The sequence below is a fragment of the Propithecus coquereli genome, unplaced genomic scaffold (assembly GCF_000956105.1).
Source record: "Propithecus coquereli isolate 6110/MARCELLA unplaced genomic scaffold, Pcoq_1.0 Scaffold177, whole genome shotgun sequence".
Lineage (NCBI taxonomy): Eukaryota > Metazoa > Chordata > Mammalia > Primates > Indriidae > Propithecus > Propithecus coquereli.
This window is the reverse complement of record NW_012142412.1, coordinates 927,940-947,392: the sequence shown is the minus strand read 5'-3', so window position 1 is coordinate 947,392 and position 19,453 is coordinate 927,940.

Genomic DNA, 19,453 nt, shown 5'->3' with positions numbered 1-19,453 from the left:
TACATTTTGATAAATAATAATATTCTCTACTTGCTAAAACTGAATGGATTTAATCTTGCCTTATTTAGTGAATCATCTATTTATCAAAAAATATTTATTGAATTATCTCTTATAAGTGAATCCTGCTCTATGATTTATGGGAAAAAGATGCATAAAATACAGTATGTAATTAGAAGGAAAGTCAAATAGTTTAGACAAAATAAACTCCTATCACAATGCAGCACTTGATGAATTACTGTTTATTAAAGAAAAAAATAATTATGAGTTCCACAGAGGAGAAATATCTGAGAGTTTAAAAGTCCAGAAAGGCTTCTTAGAGGAGGTATGACTTGAGTTATCTATTGAATAATTAAAATGTATGGGTAGGAAGAAATCTCAAGATTAAGTGAACAAAGCAAGAGTGAAGTGAGAAAATTCTAGGGGAATTTGGAGACAAATGGATAAAAACCTAGGATAAATGGGAGGATTGATGCATGAAATTCATGAGAAAAGTTGAAAAAGCAGGTAGATTTGGACTGCAAAGTTCTGAGTAATAAAGCAAAGAATTTTGTCTTTATCTTTTAGGAATTAAATTTATATAAAAGTTTTTTGAAGGGAGCAATATGATACCATGGACATATCTTGTCAGAAGATTAAACTGGTAACTGTAGAACCCATGACAGTGGAGAGGCTCAGAAAGTATAAAGGACAGGTAGGATGTAGTCTAGAATTTAACCCAGAAAAAAGATTTTAAACTTGGAGCAGTAACAGTAATAGCAAATACACTACGGTCAGTCAAAGAATGTCTATCTGATTAGGTAGACTGAGGTGGCATAAACTTATTTCAGCAACTATATTCATATTGGCTCTTATCAATATGCAGTAGAACCAATTATGGTCACATAATCATGAAGACAGCCCCAGTGATCAGATTAGCAACTGAATCATGCAACCAGTTAAGCTTCTCCTTTCTAGTTAGCTGGCGTGAGTTGTAACTGTTGCTGTCAGTTTTTTTGTACTTTAGTGTGTCCTAAGAGAACCTTCAGTGTTATCAATTAACTTTGCTACAGGGAGTGTGACTCAGAGTTACTATCTATATGAGGAACAGGGAAATGACAGATGGAGACTATTATCTGATTTGAAGAATCCACTACCGTAAGTGACAGCCTAAATGAACTGAGCGGCACCTGTAAATCAGCTTGAAAGATCAAGATAATATTCTCCATCCTGTACATTGCTTTGTTACAGTCTTTGTAGATTATTCCAGTTATTTTTCCTGTCTCTCCCAAGTTTATGTTTCTCTCTGCCCAACACTGATTCATCCACTTAAGTGAAGATAGAGTAAATAGATAAAAATTAGTCAGGCAACATTGAAATGTCTAAATAACTCTGGTGAAGGGAGATTAGAAGAGCTGACGTGGCAACTTGATTTATATTGTCCAGGACAAGCTGGGCCTCTAAAGAGGATACCAGAGAGCGACTTTATTGAAATCTGTGACATATTACAGTCAAAAACATGATGAGACGATGGTAATATTAGCAATGTCTAGAATAACTTTCCACGTAGCTTGGGATGGAGAAGTCCCACATAGCTCCAGAGGCTCAGGAAAACCCCTCAGGCCACCCAAGTAAATGTCCCATCTGCTTACTGATGCCTAAAATTACACAGGAAGAGTTTCGTTTCTTAGACCAAAGCATTCGATTCCCGTTAAAACGCAAATCTCTTGGGTATGGCAATACTCTAAGTTGTTGCTGTATGTCAGACAGGAAGAAAAGGCTCTCAAAGAGTTTCTTTGAAGCAGATTTTGACAAAGAGAGAGTATGAGGTCACTGGACCCTGGTGGAAGGGTGTTAGAAGAATCAATCAGTGCAACCTTAATGGGTAGAGTCCTGGGGAGGAGTGAGAAAGGGAATAAAATGGGTAAGAAGAATGCAAAATGCAACAGGGAGCATGTCTGCAAAGACCTTCCTACATTATTTGTATTAATAGTGAAAGGAGGTTATTATATCAACACAACAAATGCAGAAGGTCACTCTTCAAACTTAACTTTCTGCTTTGGCAACAAGTCCTCAGACCATGGAAAGTCTGCAAGTCGGTCAACTTGTTGTCAGAACCAATGCTAACGTGAATCGGTGGGAGGCACAGACATAAAAGATTTAAATTTACACAGCAGTTGTAGGCTCATCTTGCGTATTTCATGCCCCAGTCCTAGGGTCAGCCATTTCTTCAACAAGCCCTAGTTCCTTAAATTTGAGAATAGAATCCGAAACCAAGACCTAGGCATGAGGTACGCTTGTTACTACTGGGATGTCACTGCTTTTAGGCCCTCTAAGAGTCTAAGCTGATGGAAGAAGAAAATGTGTGTGTGTGCGTGTGTGCGTATGTGTGCCTGCACTAACCTACGTATATACACATTCATAAGTTTTCCTATGTGTAACCATCTGCATCTCTATTAAGCTAAATGTACTACTAATGTCCACAACTTTAATACATCACCACGTGGATCCTTTTAGCCTCTCCCCTTCCATGTTTGTAACCTTTCACCACCCAGCCTCCCCGTACTGAGTTGTTCAGTTGCACTACGCATGTACGGTGGGTTCAGAATTGTTAACCTGTATTTCATTGTGAAAGAACTTTTATCAACTGTAACGTGCAGTTCTCCTGTATAGTTCCTTTGCCATTAGTTTTCCAGACTCCACTTAGTTTCCAACATTACTCAGGTCACACTTCTCCCTCCCCATGCAGAATAATTATTTTATACATTTCTAATACAGTTGGAGTCTTTAGGGACATTCTGAATTTTATTCTGGGATCCCCTGACCTCCAAAATCATTTTTCTAATTGACATACATTAAGGCTCACTCTTTTTGTTATAAAGTTTTTATGCATTTTGACAAATACATAGTGTCATATATTGGCCATGACAGTATCACACAAGATAGTTTTCCCTACCTTAAAATATTTCCCATGCATCACTTATTCAGCCCCCCTCCTCCAAAGCTCTGGAGACCATTGGTGTGTTTAAAACTGCTAGAGTTTTGCCTTTTCCAGAATATTATAAAAGTTGAATCACGCAGCCTTTTCAGACTGGCTTCTTTCACTTAGCAATATGCATTGACTAGTCACCCATTATTTTTGCATGGCTTCATAGCTCATTACTTTTTGTGGCTGAATAGTATTCTACTGTGTAGATTAACACTTTGTTTATCCATCGATATATTAAAGTTCATCTTGACTGATTCCAGTTTTTGGAAATTATGAATGAAGCTGTTATAAACATCCACATGCATGTTTTTGTATGAACACAGGTTTTTACATCAGTTAGGTAAATACCTGGGAGCAGGATTACTGAATTGTATGTTATGACAATGTTTAAGCTTCATTAAAAATTGTCAAACTCTCTTCCAACATGGTTGCACTCTTTTGCAATCCCACCGGCAACAAATGAAGTTTGTTGTTGCTCTGCAGCCTTGCCAGCCATTGGTATCATCAAGCAGAGAAGGAGCGGGGAGGGTTAGCCACTCTAACAGGTGTGTACTGGTGTCTCATTACTGTGATAATGCGCATTTCTCTAATGGAAAATGATGTTGAGCACCATTTCAAATGTTTATCTGTCATCTTCACATCTTGTTTGGTGAGATGTCTATTCAGATCTTTTGCTTATTTTTTAGTTGGGTTGTTTGTTTTCTTATTATTGGATTTTAAGAGTTCTTTGTATATTTTGGATACAAGTTCTTCATCAGATATGAGTTTTGCAAACATTTCCTATCAGTCTATGACTTGGCTTTTCATTCTCTTAGGTTTTTTTTTTTTTTTTTGGCATGCAGAAGATTTTAATTTTAGTAAAGTCCACTTTATCAATTTTTTTCTTTCATGGATTGTGCTTTTTCTGTTGTGTCTAAAAACTCACTGCCAAACTCAGGATCACACAGATTTGCCCTATGTTTTCTTCTGGAAGTGTTATAGTTTTGCATTTTACACTTAAGTATATGATTTATTTTGAGTTAAATTTTTGAAAAGGTCTAGGTCTACTTCTCTTAATTGTACATGGGAACTAAATAATTCCAGCACAATTAGCTGAAAATATTACCCTTTCTCTAGTGAAAGAGTGGCTTACTCCTTTGCCAAAGATCAGTTGACTATGTTTGCGAAGTTCTATTTATGGGTTCTTTGGATTGATCTGTGTATCTGTTCTTTACTAATACTGAGTTGTCTTGATTAATGTGCCTTTACAATAAGTCTTTAAATTGGATACTTTGAGCCCTTTAACTTTATTTTTCTTCAGACTGCTTTGGCTGTTCTTGGTCTTTTGCTTTTCAATATAAAATTAGAGCCGGTTTGTTGATATATAAAAATAACGTGGTAGGATTTTACTGGAATTGCATTGAATGTGTAGATCAAATTGAGAAGAATTGAGATTTTAACAGTATTAAGTGTTCTGATTCATGAACATGGAATATCTTTATACTAATTTAGAATTTCTTTACTTTTTCTATCAGTGTTTTATAGTTCCCTGTCTATAGATCCGTACCTATTGTGTTAGATTTATACCAAAATATTCCACTTTAGTATACTTCTCAAATTTTTAAATTTCACTTATTTATTCCTGATACATAGGAGATCAATTGACTATGTATGTTAATCTTTTATCCTGCCACCTTGCTATATTTGCTCATTAGTTCCAGGGATATTTTATAGATTCTTTAGAATTATTTATATATGGATAATTATGTCATCTGAATAAAGATGATTCCATTTCTTCCTTTTCATTTTAGATACCTTTTTTTGCTTTTTACTTGTCATACTGCACTACCTTTGACTTCCAGTACAATGTTGTTTAGGAGTGGTAAGAGAGGACAATCTTGCCTTTTTCTCTACCTTAGGGAGAAAGCATCTCACCATGAAGTATGCCATTAGCTGTAGGTTATTGCAGAAGTCTTTTTCAAGCTGAGAAAATTTCACTCTATTTGCATTTTTCTGAAAGTTTTTGTCATCAATGTGTGTTGGATTTTGTCAAAGGCTTTTTCAGCAGCAATTGATATAATCAAACAATTTTTCTTCTTTAGCCTATTGATAGGGTGGATTACATGATTGATTTTCAAATGTGAACCAAACTTTTACATCTGAAATAAATTTTACTTGGTCATAGTATATAATTGTTTTATACATTGTTGAATTCAGTTTGCTGATTTTTTTTTTTTTTTTTTTTTTGAGACAGAGTCTCATTCTCTTACCCTGGCTAGAGTGCCATGGCATCATCATAGCTCACTGCAACCTCAAACTTCTGGGCTCAAGCAATCCTCCTGCCTCAGCCTCCCAAGTAGCTGAGATTACAAGTGGGGACCACGACACCCAGCTAATTTTTCTGTTCATAGTAGAGACAGGTCTCATTCTTGCTCAGGCTGGTCTCTAACTCCTGAGCTCAAGCAATCCTCTTGCCTCAGCCTCCCAGAGTGCTAGGATTACAGGTGTGAGCCACCACACTCAGCCTATAATTTGCTAATATTGTATCGAGAATGTTTGCATCTATGTTTCTGAGAGATATTGGTCTATTTTCTTGGTCAACCCAGCTAGAGACTTATCAAGGTTTTAAAAATATCTTTGCAAAGAACCAACTTCTGGTTCCACAGATTTTTCTCTATTACTTTTCTGTTTTCAATTTCATTGATTTCAGCTCTAATTTTATTATATCGTTTCTTCTGCTTGCTTTAAGACTAAACTGCTCTCCTTTCTCTAGTTTTCTCAGGTGGGGACTAGGTTTTAATACTTTTTCTTCTATAAATATTTAAAGCCATACATTTCCCTCTAAGCACCCCTGTTGCTATATCCCACAAACTTTGATAAGTTCTGTTTTCATTTTTCTTTAGTTTAAATTATTTTTAAATTTCTCTCAATACTACTTCTTGGATCCGTGAGCTATTTAGAAAGATGCTTTCAAAATTTCCAGATATTTAGATATTACCAGCTATCTTTCAGTTATTAATTTATAGTTCCATTGCAGTCTGAGAACATACTTTATGTAATCTTTCTATTCTATTAACTTTGTTGAAGAGTGCTATAAGCCAAAATGTGATCTATCTTGGTGAATGTTCCATGTGAGCTTGAGGAGAATGTGCATTCCGCTATTATTTTGGATGAAGTCTCATATAAACATCAATTAGATTGAGTAATTGATAAGACTGTTTAGGTGAGCTTCATCCTTCCTTATTTTCTGCCTGCTTGATCTATTAATTATAGAAAGAGGAGAGTTGAATTTTCCAACTGTAATAGTGAATTTGTCTATTTCTCTGCAGTTCTCATTTAGTGCATACAGGTTTAAGACTGTTATGTCTTCTTGGAAAATTGACACCTTTATCACTAGGTAATCTCTGTCATTATCACTGATCATCTTCTTTGTCCTGAGGTGTGCATTTTCTGCAATTAATGTAGCTACTCCAGCTTCCTTTTGATTAATGTGACACCATATATTCTTCTCCTTCCCTTTATGTTTAACCCGGGCCTTTTTATTTAAAGTCAGTTGGGTCTTGCTTTTTTTAAATCCACTCTGGAAATCAATCTGTCTTGTAATTGGTATATTTAGACCATGCACATTTAAAATAATTAATAAATACAGTGGTAGTAATACTATATTTGTACCTGTTTTCTATATGTTGCATTTTTTCTTTGTTTCTACCACCCCCCTTTTCTGTCTTCCTTCCCCTGCCCTTGGACATTGGTGCTCCTGGTTCTCAGGCCTTTGGACTTGTACTGAATTAAACCACTAGATTTCCTGGTTCTACAACTTGCAGGTGGCAGGTCATGGGACTTTCTGGCCTCCATAATAGCAAGCTGTCTATTCATACATATACAATACAATCACCTGATACCATCCTAATACAATCACCTCATATTGCATCAAAGTGATACTTACATTCTTGCGCTGTGTCCCTCATATCTCCTTCTGCAGAGGGAGGCATATAAAACAAAATTGGACCATGAAATTTACCTACCTAGTATCCATAAAGGGCTTCATGAAACTCTAACACTTGTTACACCCCTGCGTGTTTGCCTTACCTATTAAGTCCTCCAAGATCAGAGACCTTGACTTTTGTGTTCGGTGTTATATCTCTATAGTGCCTGTCAGAAGAAATGGCATTTTGTTAGTGCTCAATAATTATTTTGTGATTCATGAGTGTTAAATGAGAAAACCATGTTACCAAATCATGTTGTTATTATCTATTTACAACTATCATTATCTATCTACCCACACCAGACTGTAATCTCCACAAATATAGGAACAATATATTTTTATAGCTAAGTCACAATGTCAAGCACAGTGTCTGACACGACTCCATAAATATCTGTTGAACTGAATTGATATTGAAACAGAAATATTAACAAATATATATATGCAAACAAGTTTCTTACAAGCATATATCCTTTTTACTATTACGTGGTGCCCTAGTATTACATTACTACATTAATATATCATTAATATTATTTTAATTGGCTGAGTTGCCCTCATGGAACAGAAGAGCCTGACGTATTTGTCTCCAGTTGGAAGCTTGATCTGGGAGCTGAGAGTGGGCATGACTCATAACAATTTTTCACATTTGTCAGTTGTTCGTAATTTTGTGAATAGTTCCACACATGTTATCCCATGAAGCCCCTAAGAAGCCATTTGCTTCCTCTCTCCCATAAGCATGCTTTATTTGCTGATATACTTCTTTTCCTCTATATGTTTCCGCCTCTATTGCCAAATGAAAAAAAAGGGGGATAAAACAAATCAAGCCTGCATGATAGTCTCAAGATTTCAAAGCAACTAGGGAATTCTTGTTACACCAGGTGAGCATTCTTAGTCCGATGTAAACTATAGTTCCCACCGTTAGAAATGATATGCGTAATTATTGTGCAATTTTAATGTGTTTAAATTTGACATTACAAATGAATTATAGAATTTCGATGAAAAGTTCTGGTCTCTTGGTAAGAATGTTGCATGGAATTTGATATTCCCTACGGGGCTTATATACTTCTTGGTTCTCTAGGGAATAAAAAGCGTCATCCGTGATCAAATTTAACAATCCATGATAAATACGCACCTACGAAGCTAGTATTAAAATATATTTTATAGCAATTTTTTAACATAATGACCTAGAAATAATAATTACTCTTTGAGTTGCTCGAGAAAGTTCTATCCTCCTCAAAATGAACAATTGGTTCTAAAGAACACTGTGAATTTTTATTTTAAGTTTATTATCTGAATAGTCACTGTTAGTCCAAAGTTTCTTGAAGGTTGAAGATTGTGCTTGTCTGGATGGCAGGGTCATCTCATGGTATCTTATATCCAGTTACACTTAAGCTGAACTAATCGCCTTCTTTCTGACAAACAAGCAAGAAACGGGCTTTTCACTATCTATAACCATGACGCATATCAATGATGCTATGGGGTTAAAAATAGTGAATACTGATAATAGTCAAGAATAACCCAAAAATTAAGGGGAGATTTCAAAAGGTAACTAATCCTATGGTCAATATCCTTCTAATATGTTAACCTGAACAGAAGGCAAAAAAAATAACTTGAGCAAACCCTAGAGATGATTGCAAATGAGGAGATTACATACTCAAGACTAGAAAGTTAAAAACAGAGAAATTGCAGATGGATCTTGAGAGTTTAAGATATAAAAGAAAATCAAGTGAATAAGATTTAATTTAGATAGACAAAATGCCTTTATACGGAGAATAATGCCAACGGGATTTATAAATCAAGTGAATACCAATTAGAAGCCAAAATAGAAGACAAGAACCACAGACAAGTAGAGTTTTAATGTCAAAGGATATAACTAGAGATTTATATTTGGAACACATTTCCCTATTTTTGAATAACAAAGTAGACAATTCTTGAAAGAGGTTTTTATTCTTTATATAAAAAGTCAAACATTCACGTTTGAAATAGGGAATATACTAACCAGATATACTCACTCAGGACCCAGAATAATCCAGTTTAGTTAATAAACATGCACAAGTGGCTTATCGTATGGGGGACATTGGGCTAGATGACAGGGGTTAAAAATTGAATCAAGTATGGTCAGCACTCTTGATGAGTCTATTCAGAGAAACTGATACATAATCACATTATATTATTGTAAATATTAAGTAAATTATGTATGCTGAGTGACATCAGAGTTCAGAGGACAAAAACAGGGCAACAGTGATTATAAATGTTGGATTGATCTACCTAGATCAAATACACCTCCTTAACAATTTCAAAGGTACTCATGATACCAGGATTTGTGGAACAAAGATTTGTTTAAAAGCACTAAAAACAAACAACAAGTGTATCTCGAATATACAACAAATTTCACAAGTTGTTTTCTCTTGTGTTAGCACAAGGTCTGTTATAAATCGTTAGGCACATATCAGTATGAAATCACAGTTGAAGGAAATTCCTGAGTTGCTCTCTTCAAACGTCAGTTTGGGACTTCTCCACGTGATGGGGCACCTAGGACCAGATTTACTCTCAACCTAAAACAACCGAAAAATGGGACGAATATATGGAATAACAGTTTTCGGGGCACTGGGCACCAGGCAATGACGGACAGCGATTCATGAGACACTGGAAACGTGTACACTGAATCCTGTGGCTGCTCCCTGACTATCTGGATAGAGTTTCCTGGTGCAGCACAATATCCAGGAGGAGACTTGTGGTCTCTCTGAGTTGCAGAAAACACTTTGGACATATTCACTGTGACTGTCCTCTTCCCATGGATCAGGGATTATCACCACAAAACCTGGTGAGGTTCCTGGGACTATGAGGTCAAAGTCAGGAAAGTTGCTCCCTCTCAAGCGAATTCACACTCAATCTCTAGCATGTGTCAAATTATCATTTAATTGTTTCTACAGAATACAGCTGCAGTGGCTTTTGCTCCAGGTAAGCAGAGCTCAGCTGTGATACTCTGGATTCACAGGTCATCCCAGATTTCAGGGTGGAAGTTTACCTCAGTTCTCTAATGGGTCCAAAAACATCCTTGACTTTCAGTTTGTTCAGGTTTTTGTTTTTTTTTTTTTTTTGGTGTAAAGATGGAAGTTAACAACTTCCAAGCTTTCTAATTGTAAGAGCTGAAACCAGAAGCCAGAAGTGGACATTTTTAAAACATAATTTAAGAAATAATACACAAATACAAACTACCTGGGGGTAAATCTGAAAAAGGATGTGCAATACATGTGTAATAAAGAAATCTAAAGCTTTGCTATGAAAAAAAATAGAACACCAAAATTTGGAAGAGAATATACCATATTCATATGTCAGAAGACTCAATATTGTTTAGATTTTACTTCTCAGAAAATGATCTATAAATTCAATGCAATCCCAATACAAATCCCAAAAGGTGGAGGGTTTTGGTAGAAATTGACAAGCTAATTCTAAAATTCATATGAAAATGGAAATGGAAATGACTTCGAATAGTTAAAACAACTTTGAAAATGAACTGAGTTAGAGGGATAATACTACTTAATTTCAAGACTTATTTAAAGGTACAATAATGAAAATATTGTGATATTGGTGTTAAGAAGGACTTAACTAGATCATGGAACAGAGAATGAATTACTGAACACTGCACAGAAATTGACTCACAATTACAGAGACAACTGATTTTTTACGACCATGTAAAGTGAAGAAGCAATAGTCTTTCAGTAAATGGTTGGAACAATTGGATATCCATACGCCAAAAAAAAAAAGAAAGAAAGAAAGAAAGATCTTGCACCATATGTGAAAATTCACTCAAAATGGATCACAGACCTAAACATAAAAGCAAAAAATAAAACCTTAGGAGAAATATTTTGTGACATCAGGTTAAGCTATCTTAGATAAGTCACCAAAACCTCAATCAAAGAAAAAGCTTGATAAATTTGATTCCTTCCTATTTAAAATTGCTGCTCTTGCAAAGGCACTGTTAAGAGAATAAAACAATAAACCACAGATTGGGAGAATATATTTGCGAATCTTACATATCTGATAAAGGACTGTATGCGGTATATGTAAAGAATTCTCAAACACAATGATATGAAGACAAACTCCCCAATAAATAATAGGCCAAAAATTTGAACAGATATTTCTTCAAAGAAAATATATGTACAGCAAAGAAGCATATGAAAGTATGTCCAATGTCATTAGCCATTAAAAAATGAAATTTTAAAATACATGCTCCTGCATACTAATAGAATGGCTAAAATTAAAAAGCCATCTGACCGTTGCAAGATTTAATAATCTTTCGGGGGTCTGGAATTCTCATGAGTCGAGGTAGGGAAATAAAATGGTTCAAGCACTATAGGAAAGACTTTGGCAATTTCTTAAAAAGGTAGACATGTACCTGTCATATGATTCAGACATTCCAATTCTAGATATTTACCCAAGATAAATCAAAATATATGCCCGCACAAATACTTGTACATAGATTTTCATAACAGCGTTTTTGTAATAATACCAAACTGGAAACAACTCAAATGTTTATCAACTGGTAAATGTACAAATAAACCGCGGGCAGTGCCTTCATATACTGGAACATTACTAAGCAATAAAAAGTGATTAACTACTAGTACATACAACCACCAACAACACGGATGAATTTAAAAATATTTACACCAAGTGAAAGAAGCCAGACGAAAATTCATGCAAACTGTATTACTCCATTTATATAAATTTTTTGAAAAGTTATGCTCATCCACAGCTATAAAGATTAGACCAGTAGTTACCAGAGGACAGGGAGAAGGTGGTGAGGAGGAATTACAATGGCTAAGTCTTACTTTTGGGGGTTATAGGTATGTTTACTCTGTTAACTCTGAGTACATGCATATGTCAAAACTTAGTCGGTTTATAGGATGCCAAGTCACTCTAATTTTTTTCAGCTCTTAATTTTAAAAAATGTATTAAGGAGTAACAAATTATAAGACTTTAAAAAAAAATCTGTAAGTTTGATTATGCACTGGGAATCATTTAGTCTTTCATGGGTTTAGTTGGGAAAAATGATTTCCTGAACTTAGTGCCTTAAGGAAAAACAAGACTTTAACACCACGGGAAGAGCACGTCAGCAATCACTAGTTTCAAATATTTTACAATTTAAAGAAAGGTCCCACATGTGTGTAAACACAAAGTCTCACTCAGGTACAAACCAGCACAGCTTAAGAGGAAGACACTATCAACTAGATCAGTTGGCCATGTGAAAACTGATTTTGATAAAAATGTATGAATAATTTTTTACTGTTATTTGAGTGCTCTAACATTCAAATAAAGAGAGAGAAGAGAGAGATGATTTGGCAACTTTTTTCTTTTGTATTTCCTTTGTCTTAGGTGATATCCACATATTTTTAGAGATAAGGCATGATGGTCTTTTGCCTTCTCAGCTGCTACAGTCCTTAATTAAATCAAACACTAATCTTGGTGTTGCTGTAAAGATATTTAGTAAATGCAATTAAAGTCTATAATCAGTTCACTCTACGTGAGAGAGAATAACCTAGATAATCTGGATTGGACTGATTTCGTTGGAAGCCATCAGAGCAACACCGAGTCTTCTCTGAAGAGTAGACTCCAGCTGTGGACAGCAGTGTCCTCTCTTTGCCTGGGAGTTTCAGCCCATCCTTCCCGATGGCCTGGATTTGGAACTTACCTAGACATGCCCTCACAATTGGACAAGCCAATTTTTTTGCAACAAATTTCTTAATGTATATCGCCTACTGGTTCTCCTTCTGTGGTTGAACCCTAATGGATACATATGGAACACTCACAAATAAATTAATTCATCTGAAGCTCAGCTTTTCCTGACCTGCCCATCTCACCACTGTGCAGGCAGAAGTAGTGGCTCCCCTTTACGCTTCTGCACACACTCTACACATACTCTTGTGATCACAGTTGTTGGTTCTCATATTCTTCTCCCTTATTGGATTGTGAGCTTTTTAATGTCATCCATCCTAAAAAATTCTTGTTGAAAATCTATTGGTAAATTAACAAATGAAGCAAATTTCTGTATTCAATCAGTCACTCACCATATTTGTCCAATGTCGTCTTCTCCCTGGGGATTTGGTCTTTACATTTTGGATTTGTATATAGGCTCCAACATTATTGGTCTTTCCCATTTGTGACAATCACAATCTAAATTTTAAAAGATCACTCAAAATTTAAATTATTTATGCTACCAGGCTACAGTTACTTAACGATTCTGAGTTAAAGCACACAGTGTTCTGCAAACACCTGCGTTAGGTAGCATTCATTCCAAACGCACACAAAATACAACCCATTGCCAAGGACTTGCTGCAACATAAATTTTAGCACATTCCTATACTGATTCCAGGTCACTATGTAACTCTTACTTTGCTAATGGTAAACTTTGTCTTTGAACTTTGCCACAACAATGCAATCTGAAGTTTTCAAAAACATTTGAATAGCAGTTGTGAAAACTGGCAATAGCCCAGAGGTGATTTGTACCATCAAATAAACATGCTCCTTATTGGACTTTTATTCAACCTTTTGGAGATGGCAAATGAGACATAGTAGAGCAACAACATATGAGCTAAACAGCCCCTTTTGATGGCTGGAATTGTGACTGTTCCTCAGTAAATCTTTGTGCTTTTTAGCCCAATCACAGTTGAAATATTCCAGCTTATTTATTGATTTAAACTAGAATACCTTTCACATTAAAGAGGTCTTCCTTGTCAATTGATACCGAGAAAATGCTAAAAGGAAATTTTATTTGTAATGAATTTGCCTGTATGTGTCTCTTCTTAGGAACTAATAATCAGGAAAATAGGAGTCTGTACTGTTGACCTGCACGACATTAAAAAAAACAAAAAACAAAAACAGTAGCAATGTAACTCTTTGATACTTTATTTCCATTTATCTTGCACTGGACCAATGCTTGTGTGTGTGTGTGTGTGTGTGTGTGTGTGTGTGTGTGTGTGCTATCGTTGTGGTGTTTGCTGCATTGAGATCCTTTCACAAATTCTCTGAGGTAAGCAGATAGCCACATGGAAATCAATGAGAATCTTCTCCGTTCTATATTGAAAAGTAAAAATCCAGCACAGTGTATTTCTTATAGAGCTTATCTAAGAAAAGTTGGTCGAATCTCTCTTTGTCATCAGTGTCATGTCTGAAAATCTCTACATTACTGTAATTGCCTTAACAGCTCTTAACATCGAAAATATCCAAAGAGCAGTAAGCACTGAGTATCTCAAAAGGACATCCACACAGATTGTGTGACTTTTTATCATTGCGTTTTGCTCTATGGTCTTTCAAAAATAATTTACAATTTCATTTATTTAAATTTGTCCTGACACATCATTAGAAAATACTGTCATTTTCACTTATTCCTGCCGTAGTGATGACAATTGTTCCATGGAGACTCACCTGGTGCCTAAGCTTTGTTTATTTTTCATCTGTGAAAATCTACAAACAACTCAGGTTAAGTTTTTTTTTCTTTTTTTGTATAACCAGAGGATTTATTTTTATTAACACCAGGAAATGACTCATAAAAGGCTATAGTTTAAGGTTGATGATGTTATAATATAAATTATTAAGTTTCCCTCTTCCTGAGTGCTGTGTAATTGTTGGATAATTGTACACTTAAGCATCCCAGTGTATGTGTTCTGATTCGTGAAGCAGAAATATGAAATTCTTGTTATTACTTTAAAGGGTGTGCATTGACAGCTCATCAGTGTTTAAACCGATCAGACTTAAAACTATCCAAGTACCACATTAGCCAATCAATCAAGAATCAAGGACAACAGGCCAGGCACAGTGGCTCATGCTTGTAATCCCAGCACTCTGGGCGGCCAAGGTGGGAGGATCGCTTGAGGTCAGGAGTTTGACACAAGCCTGAGCAAGAGCAAGACCCCGTCTCTACTAAAAATAGAAAAAATTATCTGGGCAACTAAAAATAGAAAAAAAAATTAGCCAGGCATGGTGGTGCACACCTGCATTCCCAGCTACTCAGGAGGCCGAGGCAGGAGGATCGCTTGAGCCCAGGAGTTGGAGGTTGCTGTGAGCTAGGCTGATACCACAGCACTCTAGCCTGGGTGACAAAGCAAGACTCTGTTAAAAAAAAAAAAAAAGAATCCAGGACAAGCAGCCATTGTCATTGTCACTGAACTAAAGAAAGAATGGTAAGATCTCTCTCTTCTGGCTTTAGAAGTTCAAGTGAAAAAGCCATCTATCAAAAGTCTAAGATATATTACATATTTCCCTGTCAAAGAAAGACTTTGGAGCACAGAGTAAATTGACTTGATACTGAATTCCTATCTGTAACCTTCTATTTAAATAGGTCGCACTGTGATAGCAATGACAACAAATATCAACAATTTGTCCTTTCTTGTATCATTTCTTTTTATGTATACATTTTTTCTTCTTTGGTCTTTCTCCCCTCTACGGCCCACGTGCACTTTCTCTCAGCTCTTCAGCACACGGTCGTGGTGATAAACACGGACCGAGTATCTCCAGGGGACATAACACTTAACTGGAGGCTACAAATATGTGACTCAAAAGAGAGTAGCTTTCACCTTTGACTCCTAGGAACTTAGCTTATAACTAAAGATTCCAGATAAAAATCATTAATAAAAACTGACGCAACAGGATCTATTCCAAACTCAGATCAGCTTCCTGCTAGCGGTAGCCTGCTGGTCAAAATAGCGATACCATGGTAGACAAATAATTTTAAGGACTCTGCAGTGGGAACAGAAAGTCTCCTGCTCCTTTATATGTTGTCATTCTCCTGCACTCGTTACATAACAGGCACTGGCCTGGATTCTGTAAAATATGCCAAGAAGAAAAGCCCTTCACAAGCTTCCCAATCACTTGCTTCATGTCTGTTAGCCCTAAATTTCTAGCTGGATGGTAATTCCTTGGTGATCAGATATCACAACAAATATTTCTGTGGGCCAGTGATGAACAGTATACGGGACACATAGAAGACACATAATAGAAAATCCATAAAAAAGACTTTCTATCCTGAATGAAATTTGAGTAAGGATGCTCCATGCCAGCCTTTTCACTTGCCCTAAATTTGGCACATTCACCTCTGCAGGAAAATATGTGCATACAACACACACACACACACACACACACACATACACATGCGGGTGCACACATCCCAGGTCCACAGATGTATATAAAAATAAATTGCATATATTTGAAAAGTGATGGGGTTTGGTGTTTATAATGTGGATCATATATAATTCAGGGGAGAAGGACCCATTGAAAATGTGAGTTGTAAGCAATAGTTTAAAATGATGGAGTGACCACAGACTTCCAGAGAGGATGAGGGACACGGTTCCAGGTACTTCTTCTTCATTTCCTTCCTTATCAGTAGAGTTTTTCAATCAACCTAATCTAGCAGAACATTTCTCCTAGGCTACTGAGATATATTTGCAGGAAACAACTTTCCCTTCACCGAAAGAAATAGGTTTAACTCCTTCATTCCCAGAATTCTATAATTCAGGGAAAAAGTGAGTTTTCCATAAGGTACTTAAAGGAGGAAAGAGAGATGAATCTATGTGGAAAATTAGGTGAAGGAGTGGAAAATTGCATCTACCATATAAGTCTGACGACGTATAGATATATCCCTCCGTGAAAAACTGGAAATCTCATTTAAAAATGGTACTTGCATAGTCAGCAGCAATCCCTAACAATGTCTTTCTTGCTGCTGACATCATATTTTTTCACCCCAATAATAAAGGATAATTTGGACCCATTCTCCTTTTCGTTTAATTCTGTCCATTTTTTTATTGCATTTCCCCCACTTCTTTTCCCGCACGAGAGACGATCGTATTACTTGTGGGAATATGATGAATCACTTCAACAAGAAATATGTGGCATCTGGTTAAGGTTCCTTCTAGCATATAAATTAAGCTTGAATGACAGCTGGGTCAAAATTTTCCTTTGAAACAGGTCCCCGTGTGGCAGGTAGAATCAAGTATTCTCACTTTATCGGCAGGAGATGTTTCCAGGCTCGCTGATGTCTCTAACCTTTATTAGAGAGAAGTGGGTCACTTTGCCACCCCCGGAAAATAATTGATGAGATGAAAAGAGAGATTTGGGCAGGGAAAATGGAAAGATGTACTTAATAACCCTGCTGAGATGAGGAATGCTATCAGAAAAATAGAGTACCGGTAACACTAAATGATCGTACAAAAAATACTTATACTATCCAAAGAAAGCTGCAATAAATAAATAAAATATAGCCATTCAATCAATTTGAGACATACTGGTAAGTAGTTCCCCATTAAAAAAAAAAATTCCCCAGTACAAAAAGAAGAGACTAAAGACATTTTCCATCTCTAATTTGTGTGATAATTTTTTTTTCTGAGCTAGAAGCTTTTCTTTTTCCTTTTTTCCCCTTAAATCTGACTCATGGAAAAGGTAGAATCTAAATGATCAAGATTTAACTTTCTGAAATACCTTCACTTTGTACACTGCGTGATTTTTAAACATTTTGTTTGTGGCAATAACAATTACTTCTCTGTCAGGAAATTCAATTTATTTCATACAGAAGCCAGCAAAGGCACAAAAACATTAAACAAGGGAAGATTCTCCAACATTCCACATGATGGCAGAAGATCTTTTCCTTATTAAGTAGTCAAAGCTTACAGGTTTGTATTATTCTATTAAGTATAGCAAGATAAGCAATCTCCCATATTCTCTAAGCCATTTTAGAGTAATTTGTTCTTAGAACAAACTAGAAGGAACGATGTGTTTTCCTGTGTGAAAAACAAACAACCTGAAAAAAAAAAAAGTCCAAACTATTCTCCTCAAGTTTTCCTAAGTAATGTTGGGATTACGAAAAGTGCCTTTCAAAATCACACGTAAAATGAGATCTTTTAGACCACATTTCCCAAATGTCAATGATCATTGTTGTCTGTTTATTATTGTTAATCACAGCAAACAAATCTTGTGAATGCACTTATAGAACAGGCTGCTTAGTAAAATCCCCCTTGTAGACGGAAAGCATCTTTGAGAACATTTTTTACAGAGAATCTTTCTCTGACTTGAAACGTGGCTACGGTCCAAGCAGAACCTCAGGAAAACACTGGATCTCTTGCTCCAAAACCAGACTTCTAGGCACAACTAATCCAAGAACTCTGTCAGCCTTATAAAATGCTGGTATTTCTTGTTTCGTGGTGAAAATGCAATATACGTGGGCTGTCAAGTGGAGTTTCTCTACAATTTATAAATACTCTGCCTTTTGGCTACATAATCAATTGTCTACTCACTTTGGTTGTTTTCTTGTTTGTTTTCATTGACTAAAGACGGCGAGATAGAGGAATGCAGTATAGTTTCATTAGCTCTCTGTCTTCTTCTACTTCTGAAGTTCAAATATGTTCACTTCCCTATTTGGTGCTAATGGAGGCAAGCTATGCATCTACCATTCAAAGTTCAGATTATTACAAAAGTAATGTGCACATTGTAACTCACCTACCTGAGTATGATATTCACAAAATATTAAATGAGCGAACCATAGTCGGGCAATGATTTACATTAATGCCCTCACTTAACTGTAGGAAGAAACCAGCCCTGGATGTTAACAATAATGCCTTCCATTTTTATATTGCCTTTAGAGTGTTTGCAATGTATTCCTACATCCACTGTGAAATTTAACTCTCAAATACACCTAACGTTCTAGCCATTATCATCATTTTACACATTTTGTAACTGAGGATTAGAAGTTAACTTTTCTCTCTCTAAGATCATAGAGCTATTTGAAAAGGGCAAGAATTTAAATCAGAAATTCTAGCTCCTATCTTGATGATATCAACTGAAGAGAATAAAATCATGATTCTAGATAAGAACATATCTGAATAATGATTTTAGTTTTATAGAAACATTTGCCCAAGTTTATCTTTACGGTACCTTGGAGTGGGGATCAGGAGTGTCCCCATAATCAACTGGCTCCCTCATGTGCAACGTGACTTTCAGGATGACCAAATGCAAGAACTTGGAAACCAGCAGCCTTCCTCGAAGGATGGGTTAATCCTGAATGTCTCTCACTGGCTGGGTGGATAGTCTCTTTCTCCCTCTTAAGACCATGCAAAGTCTCTTAGGTGAGAACCCTCAAGATGGATAAAAAGAGTTCCTTTCTGCTAGCATATTTATATGATGTCAATCTCACGGAAACGTCCATCTCTTTGTCAACTCTAGTGTCAATCTTGCTGAAATGATATGAAAGCATGAAACCAATCTCAGCAGGTCCTCCGGCAACTGCTCAAGGCCCCTAAATGTATTGCAGAGGTGATCATTTGGAACATTTCAACTGAAAGAGAATTGATGGTATTATCTTACCTTCAATCCATGTGATAGATTAAAAAAACTCTGGAAAAAAACAATCCCCAGTTGTCTGTATGGGAACAAAGCTATGAATACTTAGTAAGCCATTATTTCTTATTAGAAAACAACAGTTTGCTTGGCTCAGCTGCTAAGCTGACCTACTTTTACATTGTCTTAATAAAGTGCTAACATAA